The sequence below is a fragment of the Nyctereutes procyonoides genome, unplaced genomic scaffold (genome assembly GCF_905146905.1).
Source record: "Nyctereutes procyonoides isolate TBG_1078 unplaced genomic scaffold, NYPRO_anot_genome, whole genome shotgun sequence".
Lineage (NCBI taxonomy): Eukaryota > Metazoa > Chordata > Mammalia > Carnivora > Canidae > Nyctereutes > Nyctereutes procyonoides.
This window is the reverse complement of record NW_026575153.1, coordinates 185,996-202,563: the sequence shown is the minus strand read 5'-3', so window position 1 is coordinate 202,563 and position 16,568 is coordinate 185,996. Positions and strand designations below refer to the sequence as shown.

The 16,568-nt window shown below is 37.1% G+C and overlaps 1 protein-coding gene and 1 pseudogene across 1 annotated transcript in view; one reads left to right on the top strand and one right to left on the bottom strand.

The window, feature by feature from the left end:
* Positions 1 to 16,568, bottom strand: part of STPG2 (sperm tail PG-rich repeat containing 2) — a gene marked incomplete at its 5' end in the record, with an annotated part of 297,860 nt that overhangs the window by 101,217 nt on the left and 180,075 nt on the right. The gene's annotated exons all lie outside the window — the stretch shown is intronic.
* LOC129501941 (cytochrome c-like) lies at positions 3,660 to 3,967 on the top strand (annotated as a pseudogene).

Genomic DNA, 16,568 nt, shown 5'->3' with positions numbered 1-16,568 from the left:
ACAAGAATCGTTTTTCTGGATTGGTTCTATTGGCGCTTCATCCCTAAAGTCATGAAGTACCTTGCTGGTAAGGCACTGCCCTTGTTTTTCCCGAAAGTATTAGAAATTCTTTCATTAGAAAAATAAAGGCAATAGGATTATCTATGGGTTCTAAACCTACCCATGAATTAAATCTCTCACATCCCCCCTTAAAAAGTAAAAAACCTTGAATTGTATTGCTATTAAGCTTTCTTACAGTAAGGAGTAAGATCATACTATACTAGAGTACAAAAATCTCAAATTCTGGGCATGAAAATAATTTATTAGACATCTGGTTTATTCAAACATTAGGCCTACTGAAGACAGAATTAACAGAGCTCATGGACTAGGGGGGAAAAATTCATCCAGCACCTGCTTCATTGCAAATTTCCTGAGGACAAAATTCATGCATTCTGCATTATAGTCTCATCCTAAAGCATTCACAGGTGCTTGATATTGATTAACATGAATAGGAGATGACAAACTTTCTGTACACTCAACTTGGCAAGTAGCATTAGTGATGCAACTTGCAGAAATATTCAGGCACAAGCATTAGCACTGCCTGCAGTGAGAGTCTTTGATAATCAAAGACAAGAATATCACTAAATAGAACCTTACAAATAAGGAAAGAAAAATACACACACTTTTGCCAATAAACTGCTTTATTTAACAGGAAAAATGTCACAGTCAGATCTATGAAATTAAAACATTGTTACATTTAACTTGCAATCGATTCTAAAATTATTTTGTGGTATTAAAAATCATAGAAAAAAGAAAAATGATCTAACCTAAATGGAATTTAGGGAAGAAATGCAGGCCTCATATGCAATACTAGCTACATTTCTTTGGCTAACTCATTAGAAAAATGACAAACATTTTCAGTCAAAAAATTTTTTTAAAAAAGCAGCAGATTACCATTAAAATTCAAGAATCTAATCTAAATATGCAGTTGACAGTAAAGCACATCTGAATATGGAGTAGAAAAAAGTTTTCTAAAAAAACCATCAAATGTATCATCTCCAAATACCCAAATAATAAACCATTCCTGCAGGCCTTTTGTTCAGTGGAATCATAATGACTTGAAGATTTATTGTTGTGAAAATAAATCTGTAGGGCAGTATAGTATGCATCTTGGGCATTGAGCATAATCAGCTGAATCAGGAAGTCCAAAGTCTAATAAGATATTTGTCTCTGTGTGCATGTGTGTGTGTGTATGAAAGTCTATAAACCAGTGACCCAAGAGCAACTGAGATATCTCACCTGTTCAGTGAGACATTATTTTAAATCTTCATTCTTCGAAGGCAATTAAAAATTACAATTCTGACAGCCCATAAACCAAATTTTAAAAACTGTACAAAACAATTAAAACTACATTCAATGAGCCATTTTTTCAGCTCTATTTCAGTACATCAAGGGGAAAACAAACACATCTATCTTTTGATATTAGACAATGTCCCCATCTGCCCTATGTGTGTCTACTTGCCTCCAAACATATCTCTAATTCAGCCTCTAGATCAGGGGGTCATAAACATCTTTAAGACTCTTTATATATGGTACTCTATGGAAAAGACTGTCAACCCTATGGAAGAAAACCCCAAAAGAGAGAATATCATGAAAGTCTAGAAGGATTACACCATTGAAGATGCCATCATTGTTACAGAAAAAGCCATGTAAGCCATCAAGCCTGAATTCCTGCTGGAGAAAACTGTATCCAGATAGTTTTTTTTCTTTTTTTTAACGTTATTATTTAAATTCTAGATAACTGGGGCACCTGAGTGGCTCCATCAGTTAAGTATTTGCCTTTGGCTAAGATGATCTCAGGGTCCCGTGATGGAGCTTCAAATCAGGCTCCCTGCTTAGCAGGGAGCCTGCTTCTCCCTCTCCCTCTGCCCATCCCCGCCACTTGTGCGCTCTCTTTCTCACAAATAAATAAAATCCATAAAAATAAATAAATTCTAGTTAACATATAGTGTAATACTAGTTTCAGGTGTACAAATCAGTGATTCAATACTTCCATACAACACTGGCTCATCACAAGTCACACCTTCATTCCCTTCTCCTATTTAACCCATTCCCCCAACTCATCCACCCTCTGATAACCATCAGTTTGTTCTCTATAATTAGGAGTCTATTTCTTAGTTTGCCGCTCTTTTTTACCCCCAGGTTTGTTTGTTTGTTTCTTAAATTCCACATATGAATGAAATCATATGATATTGTCTTTCTCTGACTTATTTCACTTAGTGCTATACTCTAGTTCCATCCACATCATTGCAAACAGCAAGATTTCAATCTTTTTCATATATATATATATATATATATATCATTCTTATATTTCTCTTTATCCGTTCATCAGTTGATGGACACTTGGGCTCTTTCTGTAATTTGGTTATTGTAGATAATGCTGCTATAAACATAAAGGTACATGTATCCCTTTGAATTAGTATTTTTGTATTCTTTGGGTTAATACCTAGTAGTGCAATTGCTGGATTGTAGGGTAGTTCTATTTTTAACTTTTGAGGAATCTCCATACTGTTTTCCAGAGTAACTGCACCAGTTTGCATTTCCACCAATAATGTAAGAGGGTTACCCTTCCTCCACATCATTGCCAACACCTGTTGTTTCTTACATTGTTGGTTTTAGCGATTCTGACAAGTGTAAGGTGATCTCTTATTGTAGTTTTGATTTGTATTTTCCTGAAGATGAGTAACATTAAGCATCTTTTCATGAGTCTGTTGGCCATCTATCTGTATGCCTTCTTTGGGAAAATATCTATTCATGTGTCTAAATGTTTTGCATTGTTTCATATGATTTACAACAGATGCAATAAAAAAAAATCATGAAAAAGATTGTAGATATGGTGAAAGAGGTGAGGGGAGAGAGTTCCAAGATATGGGTTTTGGGAAAACTCAAGATCTAATAGTCACCCCATCAGAGGAATGAACAGAAGACAACCTTATGGAGATGAATGTTTCTGAACCAGTGCCAGATGATAAGAAGAAGACACAGAAGAAGCAGTGCCAGAAAACAAACTGACATCAGACAATGTGGCAGGAGGGTTCTGATTATTGAAGACTGCTTTTGAATTCACTTGTGACATAGACACTTCTATAATACCAGCACTGAAACTAAAGCAAATGGTGGAATAAGGACTGATTGGTATCATATAACAAATTTTTAGAAAAAAGAAAAAAAGCAATAGAAAGTCAGACAGAAATTATGTGTTTTTCCATAAAGTTACAGCAAGAGTGCCTACTTCTCATTCTACCTCCTCCACTTCTTCTACCTCTGCCACCCCTGACAGCAAGACCAACCCCTCCTTTCTACTCCTCCTCAGCCTACTCAACATGAAAATGATGAGGATGAAGACCTTTATGATGATCCACTTGCACTTAACAAATAGTAAATAATCATTATGCTGTATAGTCAACAAACTTATTTGTTATGCATGTGTGTGTCCTCATATGAAAATCTAGTAACTGTACAAGAATTGTATGAGATGTTTTTGTATCATTATCATCTGTGGCTAAAACATCACTTACATGGTGTAAAACATCATATACAAGACCTGTATGGAGAGAGCAAGACGTCCAGCTTGCGAACCGGCATCTTTGTTTCGCAAGTGACAGAAAAGCGATTCAAAAATGGGTGATGTTGAGAAGGGCAAGAAGAGTTTTGTTCAGAAGTGTGCCCAGTGCCATATCATGGCAAAGGGAAGCAAGCACAAGACTGGGGCAAATCTCCATGGTTTATCCAGGCGAAAGACAGGTCAGGCCCCTGCATTTTCTTACACAGATGCCAACAAGAATAAAGGCATCACCCAGGGAGAGGAGACCTGGAGTATTTGGAGAATCCCAAGAAGTACATCCCTGGAACAAAAGTGATCTTCGCGGGCATTAAGAAGACAGGGGAAAGAGCAGACTTAATAACTTCTCTCAAAAAAAGCCACTAAGGAGTAATAGTTAGCTATTGCCTTATTTATTACAAAACAAAAATGTCTCATGACTTTTTTATGTGTACCATATTTAAATTGATCTCAGTGACCAGAATTCAGATCATGAGTGGCTGATAGAATGTTTTTCTTGGACAGTCCTGCTTTATTTATTATTTATTTATTTATTTATTTATTTTTATTTATTTATTTATTTATTTATTTATTTATTCATGAGAGACAGAGAGAGAGAGAGAAGTAGAGATATAGGCAGAGGGAGAAGCAGGCTCTGTGCAGGGTGCCAGATGTGGGACTCCATCAGTGAACTCCACCCCCTGGGCCAAGGGCAGACACTCCACGGTTGAGCCACCCAGGCCTCCCTGGACAGTCCTGATTTAAATAAGATTGGCTTGTGGTTAAATGGATACAATCAGCTTTTTGAACTTTGATAGTAATTCTGGTTCAGCAAGGGCTGTCACTGTTTTCCCTTTCTAATATGATTGGAATTGATTAGGGATGTTCAGCTTTTCACCAATATGGTAAATGCCACCTCTAAACTTATAGATTAGTTTTACATTTAGATGTATATAACCGGTTATATTAATATATTTAAATTCTGAGGAAATCCCTTCACTGTCTCAGAACACCAGGATTCAGCTGTGTTTCAAGTTCTGTTCCTTAGCCTGTTGTTAAAGGCAATGGCTGAAAATAAGCTGGCAGTGTCCACCTTATCTTTTTGGTCTTAACTATGCCAATTTAATTAAAACTCCTTGCATCTAAAAAAAAAAAAAAAAAGACCTGTATGGAAGTGGAGAGTCTATCCTTCTATAGGCATAAGGTGGTATTTAATATAAAATTAGTAATATTTTAGTTTCCTTATTGCTTTATAACTTTGCTTTCACAGAATTATATTACTGTACAGTACAGTACAGTATGCCTCTCTCTCATCCTTGGAAAAACTGTATCAGCCTATCATCACAGGTAAGTGGCTTTTTTTTAAAGTAACTATGTGGCCAATACTGTATTATGAATATTATTGTAATACTGTATACCATAAAAATTTTATAACCATTCATTAGGGGCTAGGCTACTATAAAGCAATCATATTTCTGCTTCTTTATTATTAATGCACAAATAATCATACCTGTAAATAAATATAAATTTTTCACATTATATTTTCATTTTTGATATCTAGTGCTAGTAATACATATAACATCTACAGCATTTTGTGTCATATAAAACAATATTGATGTAGGCACTGACAATTCATTTTTGTAAACAACATAAACTTATAGTATCGATAAATGCAGTACAGTGCTGTATATGTATTTTTTCTTCCTTATGAGTTTCTTAACATTTCATTTCCTCTAGGTATAGAAATACAGTATAGAATACATGTAACACACAAAATATGTGTTAATTAACTGTTTATGTTATCAGTAAGGCTTCCGGTCAATAGTAAGCTATTAAACTTTTGGGGAGTCAAAAGCTATAGATTTTCAGCTGTGCAGTATTGATGTATCCAACCTTTGCATCATTCAAGAGTCAATTGTACATCTATTTTCCCTACCTTTGCCAACATTGAGTATTACCTTTTTAAAATCTCCTGAAGGAGAAAACATTTTATTTAAAAATCTATATTTCTTTAATTTCAAGTGAATTTAAGCATTTTTTCATGTGTTAATTCCATTTTTATGGCTCACTGAGTTCTTATCTTTTTTCTCTCTTGTTTTGTAAACACTTCATGTATATTAAGATAATAGTCTTGGCCTTTATATGCATTAAAAGTCCTTTGTTTTTACATATGGCATTTGTCTCATGGTTTGGAAATGTTCAGTTTATTTACAGTGTTTTCTAGTAATTTTTATTTAGTTTTCCTATATAAAAGTGTTAAACTTTTTGAAGTCACATTATTCTGATGTTTCCTTTACGGTTCCCCTGTTTTATACTTTGTTCAAAAAGTCCTTTGGAATCAAAGATTTTTTTTTCAATCCAAAATATTTTCTTCACTATTTAAATAATCAATTTAAATATTGTTTTATAGAAAAAATAATCAACTTACATTTATGTAACTACTTGAGACTTGTCACTCTCAGAACACAAAGGTTACCAGTACAGAATTGAAGAACTAGCCACAGAACATAGCATTGTAGGAAGACCCATCATAAAAGTAAAACAAGTCAGGGATAGAAAGAAAATACTCTAATACTCTGCTAGTAGTACTTAGCACTGCACTTCTCCATTTGCTCCATAGGTTCAAAGTGCTGAAAAATTAACTTAGGGGGTGAAGGAAGATGACAGGATTTAATCCAGCAGAGTTGCTCTAGGTGAAGGCCTACTAGATGATGAAAACTGATCAAAGATAAATACAAATCAACTTGAACAGCAGCTGTAGATCAGATGCTCAATAATAACTCAACTCAAAACTAAGTAGGGTTAAAAAAGAAAGCCACAAATACTAAATGTTGACATATACTGGGTTTAGATAGTTTTATTGTGATTTGAGCATGTTTAAAAGGTATAGCAACATGTGAGTTTGATAGAGCAGGATGATGAATGTGAAAATCTTTGTTGTGTTATTCTCTATTCTTCTCTATATTTTTGAAATATTTTCTAAACCAAGGATTTAAAATGGCATATGAAAAAAAAGAACATAACAAGAATTGATATATATTTATTTAGCTAGTTTCAAGATATAATTGCAAAGCAAAAACAAAACAACAGATAAACCCAAGGGAAAAGATCAGTAAAAGTATAAACAAAAATTAAGACTTTTTCATGTAAAGATTATTGCAAAAAAATTTAAAGAAAACAATAAATTCTAATTAGCAATTAATTAGTAGTAGTATAGTTCTTATTGCAAATGGATCTTTCTCTGTAATACATGAATATCTTAGAAAGTAATAAGAAAAATATATATTTTACAACACAAAATGGAAAAAAGACATGATTGGTTGATTTTCAAATGAATAAATAAAATTTTCCAATTAATAAAAATCAATAATTAATAATCAAAATAATAAAAACTGAATATTTACTTGGAATCGGCCAACAGGGCAACACAGAAGGATCCTGAGCTTTCTTCTACCCACAAATGTGCCAAACAGCTACATATGGAACAATTTCCTCTGATCCTTTTTTTTCTTTTTAAGATTTTATTTATTTATTCATGAGAGACAGAGAGAGAGAGAGAGAGAGAGAGAGAGAGAGAGAGAGAAGAGGCAGAGACACAGGCAGAGGGAGAAGCAGGCTCCATGCAGGGAGCCCGACATGGGACTCAATCCCGAGTCTCCAGCATCAGGCCCAGACTGAAAGCAGCGCTAAACCATTGAGCCATTGGGACTACCTTCCTCTGATCCTTTAACAAGGTACAGAAACTAGCTGAGTGACTCTTATACATTGGATGAATCAGAAAATACCCACATCAAAATGTTAGGAAAGGTTGAAATACACTCTCACCATAAACCCCACTCTTGACACAGTGCCAAACAGGAGGAAACCCCCAACTCCCAGTCACTCCAGGATTGAAAGGTTTGGAATTCTACATGTAGCACCCCAAATGTTAAAGACTCTCACCAGGGGAAAGAGCTCCCAAAATACCTAGCTCTAAAAACCAACAGACTTATGCCCACAAGGCCACAAAACTATGCCAAAGAAGCAATTCTTAACAGCTGTCCAGAACTCACCACAGCTAACTGCCAAGGGCTTAGCACAGGGGGACTTGGAAAAACTGCCCATCTCCTAAATCTTTTCATGAAAGAGGTTTATTGGACCAAACTTCTAATTTAGCAGGTATTAAGGGCTAGCTGATTCTTCCCCCAAAACCAGAGAAGCCAGTGGGTACCACTCCTGTCTTCTCCCTCCAGCCCACTCCAAATTGCTAGTATAAATATACTCCTATGGATGTGAGAGTACAAAACATTTTGCATTGTTATTTGGTTACATAACCCTAAAAACTCAGGTGATTTTTTTTAATTTTTAAAAAGATTTTATATATTCATGAGAGACACAGAGAGGCAGAGACATAGGCAGAGGGAGAAGCAGGCTCCCTGTGGGGAGCCCAACTCGGGACTCGATCACAGGACACTGGGATCACGTCCTGAGCCAAAGGCAGATGCTCAACCACTGAGCCACCCAGGTGCCCTATTTTTTTTTAAATTACTGTTTAATATCACCTGAAAATAGAAATTATGTATTCTAAAACTCTTGGCCATTCTATTAGCAAATTTCATTATTAAGAATAAAATATAAATTTTAAAAATCTTTGAGTGTAAGTCTAATTCCAACCAGTGTTTAATTAAAACAAATATATTTATAAACCATATATTGGATTTAGAGAATACGTTTTCAAGACATTTCTAAAGCATTTTTTTTTCAGAATGAAAGGAAGGTACTCAATTTTCAATATTCTTAATATCTGCATTATTCCTTTACTCTTCCCCTCTTTTCTTCCAAAAGTCATTAAAAATTGTCTTTGTCTTTCCCTTTTGCCAAGCAACATATTTAATCTAATATTACAAAACATATTGTGCTCTAAAATGCTTTTAGGCCAAACAATATAATATTACCTAAGATCTCTGGAAATTTGATTATTGGAGGCAAATTAGATAATGTTTTCATACTAATCATTTTTAATGTATACCACAAAATGTAGATAATACAAATTAAAGTTGATGTACAGTGCCACTTAAAAATGTAAGAGAGCTCTAATCAAACAATAGCACAATGTGACATTCTTAAATAGTACCCACAATGTTGCTTAAAAAACCTATTAATACATAATATTTCCTACTCTTGATTTTATGAATGTGCTTTATTCTATTTAATTAAGCATGAAAAATTGTCCCTGATTTGATTTTTTTAAATCAATAAAATTAATACATTTACTTCTCAGTATCTGCATTTCATTATCATTTCTGCATTTTCAGCACTCATCTAGTGCAAATGGTGTTGTCACATTAATCAGTGATTACATCATCATTTAATGTTCCTAAGCACTAAAAATATGCATAATATAAATGTACAGTATTTCTATTCATATATGAAATGAAGAAGAAAATTAAATTATATTTTAGATAATCAGAGAAGTATTAAGTATGAATTGGAATCAAAATACAGGCTCCTCATTCTCTTTTAAATTTAAAACATTTATTAATTTGAACAGAATAAGTCAAATTCTTAGGAACATCAAGTAAATTTAGTATGAAAAAGGTAAGGGTCTCACTTTGTGGGCTAATGTATTAGTTTTCTAATGCTGTATAACAAATTGTCACAAGCCTAGTGGCTTAAAACAGTATCTATTTATTAGCTTACAGTTCTAGGTCAGAAGTCTGGAGTGGATATGGCTGGATTCTATTCTCAAGGTATCACAAGTCTAAAATCAAAGTGTCAGCCAAGCTGAGCTCTTAACCCAGACAGTCAGGGAAAGAATCTAGTACCAAGCTAATGCAGGTCATTAGCAAAATCCAGGACCCTGCAACTGTAGGTCTGAAGTCCCTATTTCCATGCAGGTCATTAACTGGGGGGCTTCTCTCTGTTCCGAAAGACTGTCCACATTCTTTTCATGTGGCCATTGCTCTTCAAAGTAGCAACCACCTATTCAGTCTCTCTCCAATTCTAGTTTCTCTGGCTTCTCTTGCTCCCAGGTGGACAAAATTCTTCACACTTAAAGGATCATGTGATTACACTGGGTCCACCTAGATAATTCAGAAGAATCTCCCTATTTTAAGGTCAGCTATGTCATATATGATAATTTAATCAAAGGACTGATAATTCATCATATTCACAAATTCTGGGGAGTTGTATGGAGCCCAGGTAAATTAATTATTTCGTGATCCAGGAAGACACTTTGATGCATTTTTAAACCAATAATATTTGGATATTTTAAGCCATTTAGACTGATATTTCTAAAGCATTTAGATATTATTAAAAAAATTATTTAGATCAGGGTTTGAACACAGTATGTGAGATTAATGGAATAGGCAACTCTTGATAACAGTTCAGCCTTTCTTTTTCATACAGAATGTCTTATCTATGGCTCTAAATTTACAAAACTCCACTTAGAGGCCAAATTCTTATAGTTAATCAGCTCTTTGCATATTAGAAAGCAATTGTCGTCACCTATCATTAAAAGCATAACCCTTAGAAGCATTGACCTGCTCTCTCCAACACCAAAAAAGCTAATCAACCAGCATTCAATAATTTCCTCAGGGGATTTCAGAGAAATATAGTTTTTTTTTTCCTTTTCATATCTAATAATAGTTCAAAGGCCTGGAATATTTATCTCTAAGTTGTAGGTCATCCTGACCACAAACAAGATGCTTTTATTTCACATTACTGCCTATCAGTCAGGACACAAACCTAGACCTTTCACTTATAGTTCACTGCTATATAAACTACAACTTCCTCAATAATTTAAAAGCCTTCCCTCACTCATGTAAAAGTTCTCTCAACTAACCAGAATAAAATAATTTATTTTCACTGTGCTAACTTACACTAACACAGTGATCAGATTTATTGTATCATCGAATATAAAATCTTCTAATCTTCTGTTACATATTCTCTTATGAATCTTCATATCCTAGAGGATCAAAATGACCTTCCCCAGAAAACTGACTACCATGTATGTTTTTGAGTAAATGTTCATAGCTTGGGATCCCTGGGTGGCACAGAGGCTTAGCGCCTGCCTTTGGCCCAGGGCGCAATCCTGGAGACCCAGGATCGAATCCCATGTCGGGCTCCCGGTGCATGGAGCCTGCTTCTCCCTCTGCCTGTATCTCTGCCTCTCTCTCTCTCTGTGACTATCATAAATAAATAAAAATTTTTTAAAAAAATGTTCATAGCTTAAAGGATATCTAAATTGAAAGGTATGGATGGAAACAAAGAAAACACCTTTCTATTCATTTGCAAGTTAAATGGGACTTTTATGTACAAAAGGTGAAAAAGAAAAATGTGTTCCATTTAAAACATTTTTACTTATTATGAGATATACTAAACCACTACATATATATGTATATATAAATATATGTGTGTGTAGTACATATGTGTGTGTATGTGTGTGTGTGTTCAGTCTACATCTCTACAAAAAGAAGAGAAAAACACCAAAGCACTAGCTAATAAATGTTCCCACCAGCCACACACGCATATATATACATGCCCCAGAAAAAAACTGAAACATAAAACTACAAACCAAATTAAATTTCCTCAATAAAGCTTTTGGAGATTAAAAAAAATTTTTGAATACAATTTAAAAATAACAGAAATGAACAAAAATAAAAGAAATAAAAGTTGATTTGGCTGATAGTAAACACACACACACACACACAACCATCTAAGACTAAGCTACAAGGTAAACGGAATAAAAAAGTTCACATAAAAATTTAATAGGAAGTATTGACAAAAATCAAGAAAACTAAGAATAAGAATATAAGATAAAGAAGTGAAGAGTCAGAGAAAAAGTGGTTTGAAATGGAAGACATGCGGAGGAGATCCAAAATATGTATTAATGGAGGGAGGGGCGAGATGGCGGAAGAGCAGGGTCCCCAAATCACCTTTCCCCACCAAATTACCTAGATAACCTTCAAACCATCCTGAAAATCTACGAATTCGGCCTGAGATGTAAAGAGAGACCAGCTGGAATGCTACAGTGAGAAGAGTTCGCGCTTCTATCAAGGTAGGAAGACGGGGAAAAAGAAATAAAGAAACAAAAGGCCTCCGAGGGGGAGGGGCCCCGCGAGGAGCCGGGCTGAGGCCGGGGCGAGTGTCCCCAGGACAGGAGAGCCCCGTCCCGGAGGAGCAGGAGCTGCACCAACCTTCCCGGGGGGAAAGGGGCTCGCAGGGAGTTGGAGCAGGACCCAGGAGGGCGGGGATGCCCTCGGGCTCCCTGGGACACTAACAGACACCTGCGCCCCGGGGGAGTGCGCCGAGCTCCCTAAGGGCTGCAGCACGCACGGCGGACCCGGAGCAGCTCGGAGGGGCTCGGGCGGCGGGTCCCGGAGGGGGCTGCGGGGCGGGAGCGCGAATCCAACAGCGCAGGCCCCGGAGCACTGGGCGCTGGGACACAGCCCAGGATCCGGCCTCCCCCGGGACAGGCAGAGGCCGGGAGGGCCAGGACAGCAAGGACGCTCCTGCCCCGAGCTGAGCAGATCAGCAGCCCCACCCTGGAGCATCCAGGCCCTGCAGACGGAGAGCCCCATAGTTACTGCGGGGGCTGAATCCAGGCTTCCAGAGCTGCCGTAACCACTGTGGCTGTTCCTCCTGGGGCCTCACGGGGTAAACACTCCCCACTGAGCCCTGCAGCAGGCAGGGGGCAGAGCAGCTCCCCCAAGTGCTAACACCTGAAAACCAGCACAACAGGCCCCTCCCCCAGAAGACCAGCTGGACGGACAAGTTCCAGGGGAAGTCAAGGGACTTAAAGTATACAGAATCAGAATATACTCCCCCGTGTCTTTTGGTTTTTTTTTTCTTTTTGATTTCTGATTGCTTCCCCCACCCCCTTTTTTTTCACCTTTCTTTCTTTTTCTTTCTCTTTTTCTTCTCTTTTTTCCTTTTTTTTCTTCTTTTTCTTTTTTCTTTTTCTCTTTTCTTTCCTTCTCTCTCTTTCTCACCTTTTCCCAATACAACTTGTTTTTGGCCACTCTGCACTGACCAAAATGACTAGAAGGAAAACCTCACCTCAAAAGAAAGAATCAGAAACAGTCCTCTCTCCCACAGAGTTACAAAATCTGGATTACAATTCAATGTCAGAAAGCCAATTCAGAAGCACTATTCTACAGCTACTGGTGGCTCTAGAAAAAAGCATTAAGGACTCACGAGACTTCATGACTGCAGAATTTAGATCCAATCAGGCAGAAATTAAAAATCAATTGAATGAGATGCAATCCAAACTAGAAGTCCTAATGACAAGGGTTAACGAGGTGGAAGAACGAGTGAGTGACATAGAAGACAAGTTGACGGCAAAGAGGGAAACTGAGGAAAAAAGAGACAAACAATTAAAGGACCATGAAGACAGATTAAGGGAAATAAATGACAGCCTAAGGAAGAAAAACCTACGTTTAATTGGGGTTCCCGAGGGCGCCGAAAGAGACAGAGGGCCAGAATATGTATTTGAACAAATCCTAGCTGAAAACTTTCCCAATCTGGGAAGGGAAACAGGCATTCAGATCCAGGAAATAGAGAGATCCCCACCCCTAAAATCAATAAAAACCGTTCAACACCTCGACATTTAATAGTGAAGCTTGCAAATTCCAAAGATAAAGAGAAGATCCTTAAAGCAGCAAGAGACAAGAAGTCCCTGACTTTCATGGGGAGGAATATTAGGGTAACAGCAGACCTCTCCACAGAGACCTGGCAGGCCAGAAAGGGCTGGAAGGATATATTCAGGGTCCTAAATGAGAAGAACATGCAACCAAGAATACTTTATCCAGCAAGGCTCTCATTCAAAATGGAAGGAGAGATAAAGAGCTTCCAAGACAGGCAGGAACTGAAAGAATATGTGACCTCCAAACCAGCTCTGCAAGAAATTTTAAGGGGGACTCTTAAAATTCCCCTTTAAGAAGAAGTTCAGTGGAACAATCCACAAAAACAAGGACTAAATAGATATCATGATGACACTAAACTCATATCTGTCAAAGTAACTCTGAACGTGAACGGGCTTAATGACCCCATCAAAAGGCGCAGGGTTTCAGACTGGATAAAAAAGCAAGACCCATCTATTTGCTGTCTACAAGAGACTCATTTTAGACAGAAGGACACCTACAGCCTGAAAATAAAAGGTTGGAGAACCATTTACCATTCAGATGGTTCACAGAAGAAAGCAGGGGTAGCCATCCTTATATCAGATAAACTAAAATTTACCCCGAAGACTGTAGTGAGAGATGAAGAGGGACACTATATCATACTTAAAGGATCTATCCAGCAAGAGGACTTAACAATCCTCAATATACATGCCCCGAATGTGGGAGCTGCCAAATATATCAAACAATTAATAACCAAAGTGAAGAAATACTTAGATAATAATACACTTATACTTGGTGACTTCAATCTAGCTCTTTCTACCCTCGATAGGTCTTCTAAGCACAACATCTCCAAAGAAACAGAGCTTTAAATGATACACTGGACCAGATGGATTTCACAGATATCTACAGAACTTTACATCCAAACTCAACTGAATACACATTCTTCTCAAGTGCACATGGAACTTTCTCCAGAATAGACCACATACTGGGTCACAAATCGGGTCTGAACCGATACCAAAAGACTGGGATCGTCCCTGCATATTCTCAGACCATAACGCCTTGAAATTAGAACTAAATCACAACAAGAAGTTTGGAAGGACCTCAAACACGTGGAGGTTAAGGACCATCCTGCTAAAAGATGAAAGGGTCAACCAGGAAATTAAGGAAGAATTAAAAAGATTCATGGAAACTAATGAGAATGAAGATACAACCGTTCAAAATCTTTGGGATGCAGCAAAAGCAGTCCTGAGGGGGAAATACATCGCAATACAAGCAGCCATTCAAAAACTGGAAAGAACTCAAATACAAAAGCTAACCTTACACATAAAGGAGCTAGAGAAAAAAACAGCAAATGGACCCGACACCCAGCAGAATAAGAGAGTTAATTAAAATTCGAGCAGAACTCAACGAAATTGAGACCAGAAGAACTGTGGAACAGATCAATAGAACCAGGAGTTGGTTCTTTGAAAGAATTAATAAGATAGATAAACCATTAGCCAACCTTATTAAAAAGAAGAGAGAGAAGACTCAAATTAATAAAATCATGAATGAGAAAGGAGAGATCACTACCAACACCAAGGAAATACAAACGATTTTAAAAACATATTATGAACAGCTCTACGCCAATAAATTAGGCAATCTAGAAGAAATGGATGCATTCCTGGAAAGCCACAAACTACCAAAACTGGAACAGGAATAGAAAACCTGAACAGGCCAATAACCAGGGAGGAAATTGAAGCAGTCATCAAAAACCTCCCAAGACACAAGAGTCCAGGGCCAGATGGCTTCCCAGGGGAATTCTATCAAACATTTAAAGAAGAAATCATACCTATTCTACTAAAGCTGTTTGGAAAGATAGAAAGAGAAGGAGTACTTCCAAATTCGTTCTATGAGGCCAGCATCACCTTAATTCCAAAACCAGACAAAGACCCCACCAAAAAGGAGAATTACAAACCAATATCCCTGATGAACATGGATGCAAAAATTCTCAACAAGATACTAGCCAATAGGATCCAACAACACATTAAGAAAATTATTCACCATGACCAAGTAGGATTTATCCCCGGACACAAGGCTGGTTCAACACTCGTAAAACAATCAATGTGATTCATCATATCAGCAAGAGAAAAACCAAGAACCATATGATCCTCTCATTAGATGCAGAGAAAGCATTTGACAAAATACAGCATCCATTCCTGATCAAAACTCTTCAGAGCGTAGGGATAGAGGGAACTTTCCTTGACATCTTAAAAGCCATCTACGAAGAGCCCACAGCAAATATCATTCTTAATGGGGAAGCACTGTGAGCCTTTCCCCTAAGATCAGGAACAAGACAGGGATGTCCACTCTCACCACTGCTATTCAACATAGTACTGGAAGTCCTAGCCTCAGCAATCAGACAACAAAAAGACATTAAAGGCATTCAAATTGGCAAAGAAGAAGTCAAACTCTCCCTCTTCGCCGATGACATGATACTCTACCTAGAAAACCCAAAATTGCTAGAACTCATACAGCAATTTGGTAGCGTGGCAGGATACAAAATCAATGCCCAGAAATCAATGGCATTCCTATACACTAACAATGAGACTGAAGAAAGAGAAATTAAGGAGTCAATCCCATTTACAATTGCACCCAAAACCATAAGATACCTAGGAATAAACCTAACCAAAGAGGTAAAGGATCTATACCCTAAAAACTATAGAGCACTTCTGAAAGAAATTGAGGAAGACACAAAGAGATGGAAAAATATTCCACGCTCATGGATTGGCAGAATTAATATTGTGAAAATGTCAATGTTACCCAGGGCAATTTACACGTTTAATGCAACCCCTATCAAAATACCATGGACTTTCTTCAGAGAGTTAGAACAAAGTATTTTAAGATTTGTGTGGAATCAGAAAAGACCCCGAATAGCCAGGGGAATTTTAAAAAAGAAAACCATATCTGGGGGCATCACAATGCCAGATTTCAGGTTGTACTACAAAGCTGTGGTCATCAAGACAGTGTGGTACTGGCACAAAAACAGACACATAGATCAATGGAACAGAATAGAGAACCCAGAAGTGGACCCTCAACTTTATGGTCAACTAATATTCGATAAAGGAGGAAAGACTATCCACTGGAAGAAGGACAGTCTCTTCAATAAATGGTGCTGGCAAAATTGGACATCCACATGCAGAAGAATGAAACTAGACCACTCTCTTGCACCATACACAAAGATAAACTCAAAATGGATGAAAGATCTAAATGTGAGACAAGATTCCATCAAAATCCTAGAGGAGAACACAGGCAACACCCTTTTTGAACTTGGCCACAGTAACTTCTTGCAAGATACATCCACGAAAGCAAAAGAAACAAAAGCAAAAATGAACTATTGGTACTTCATC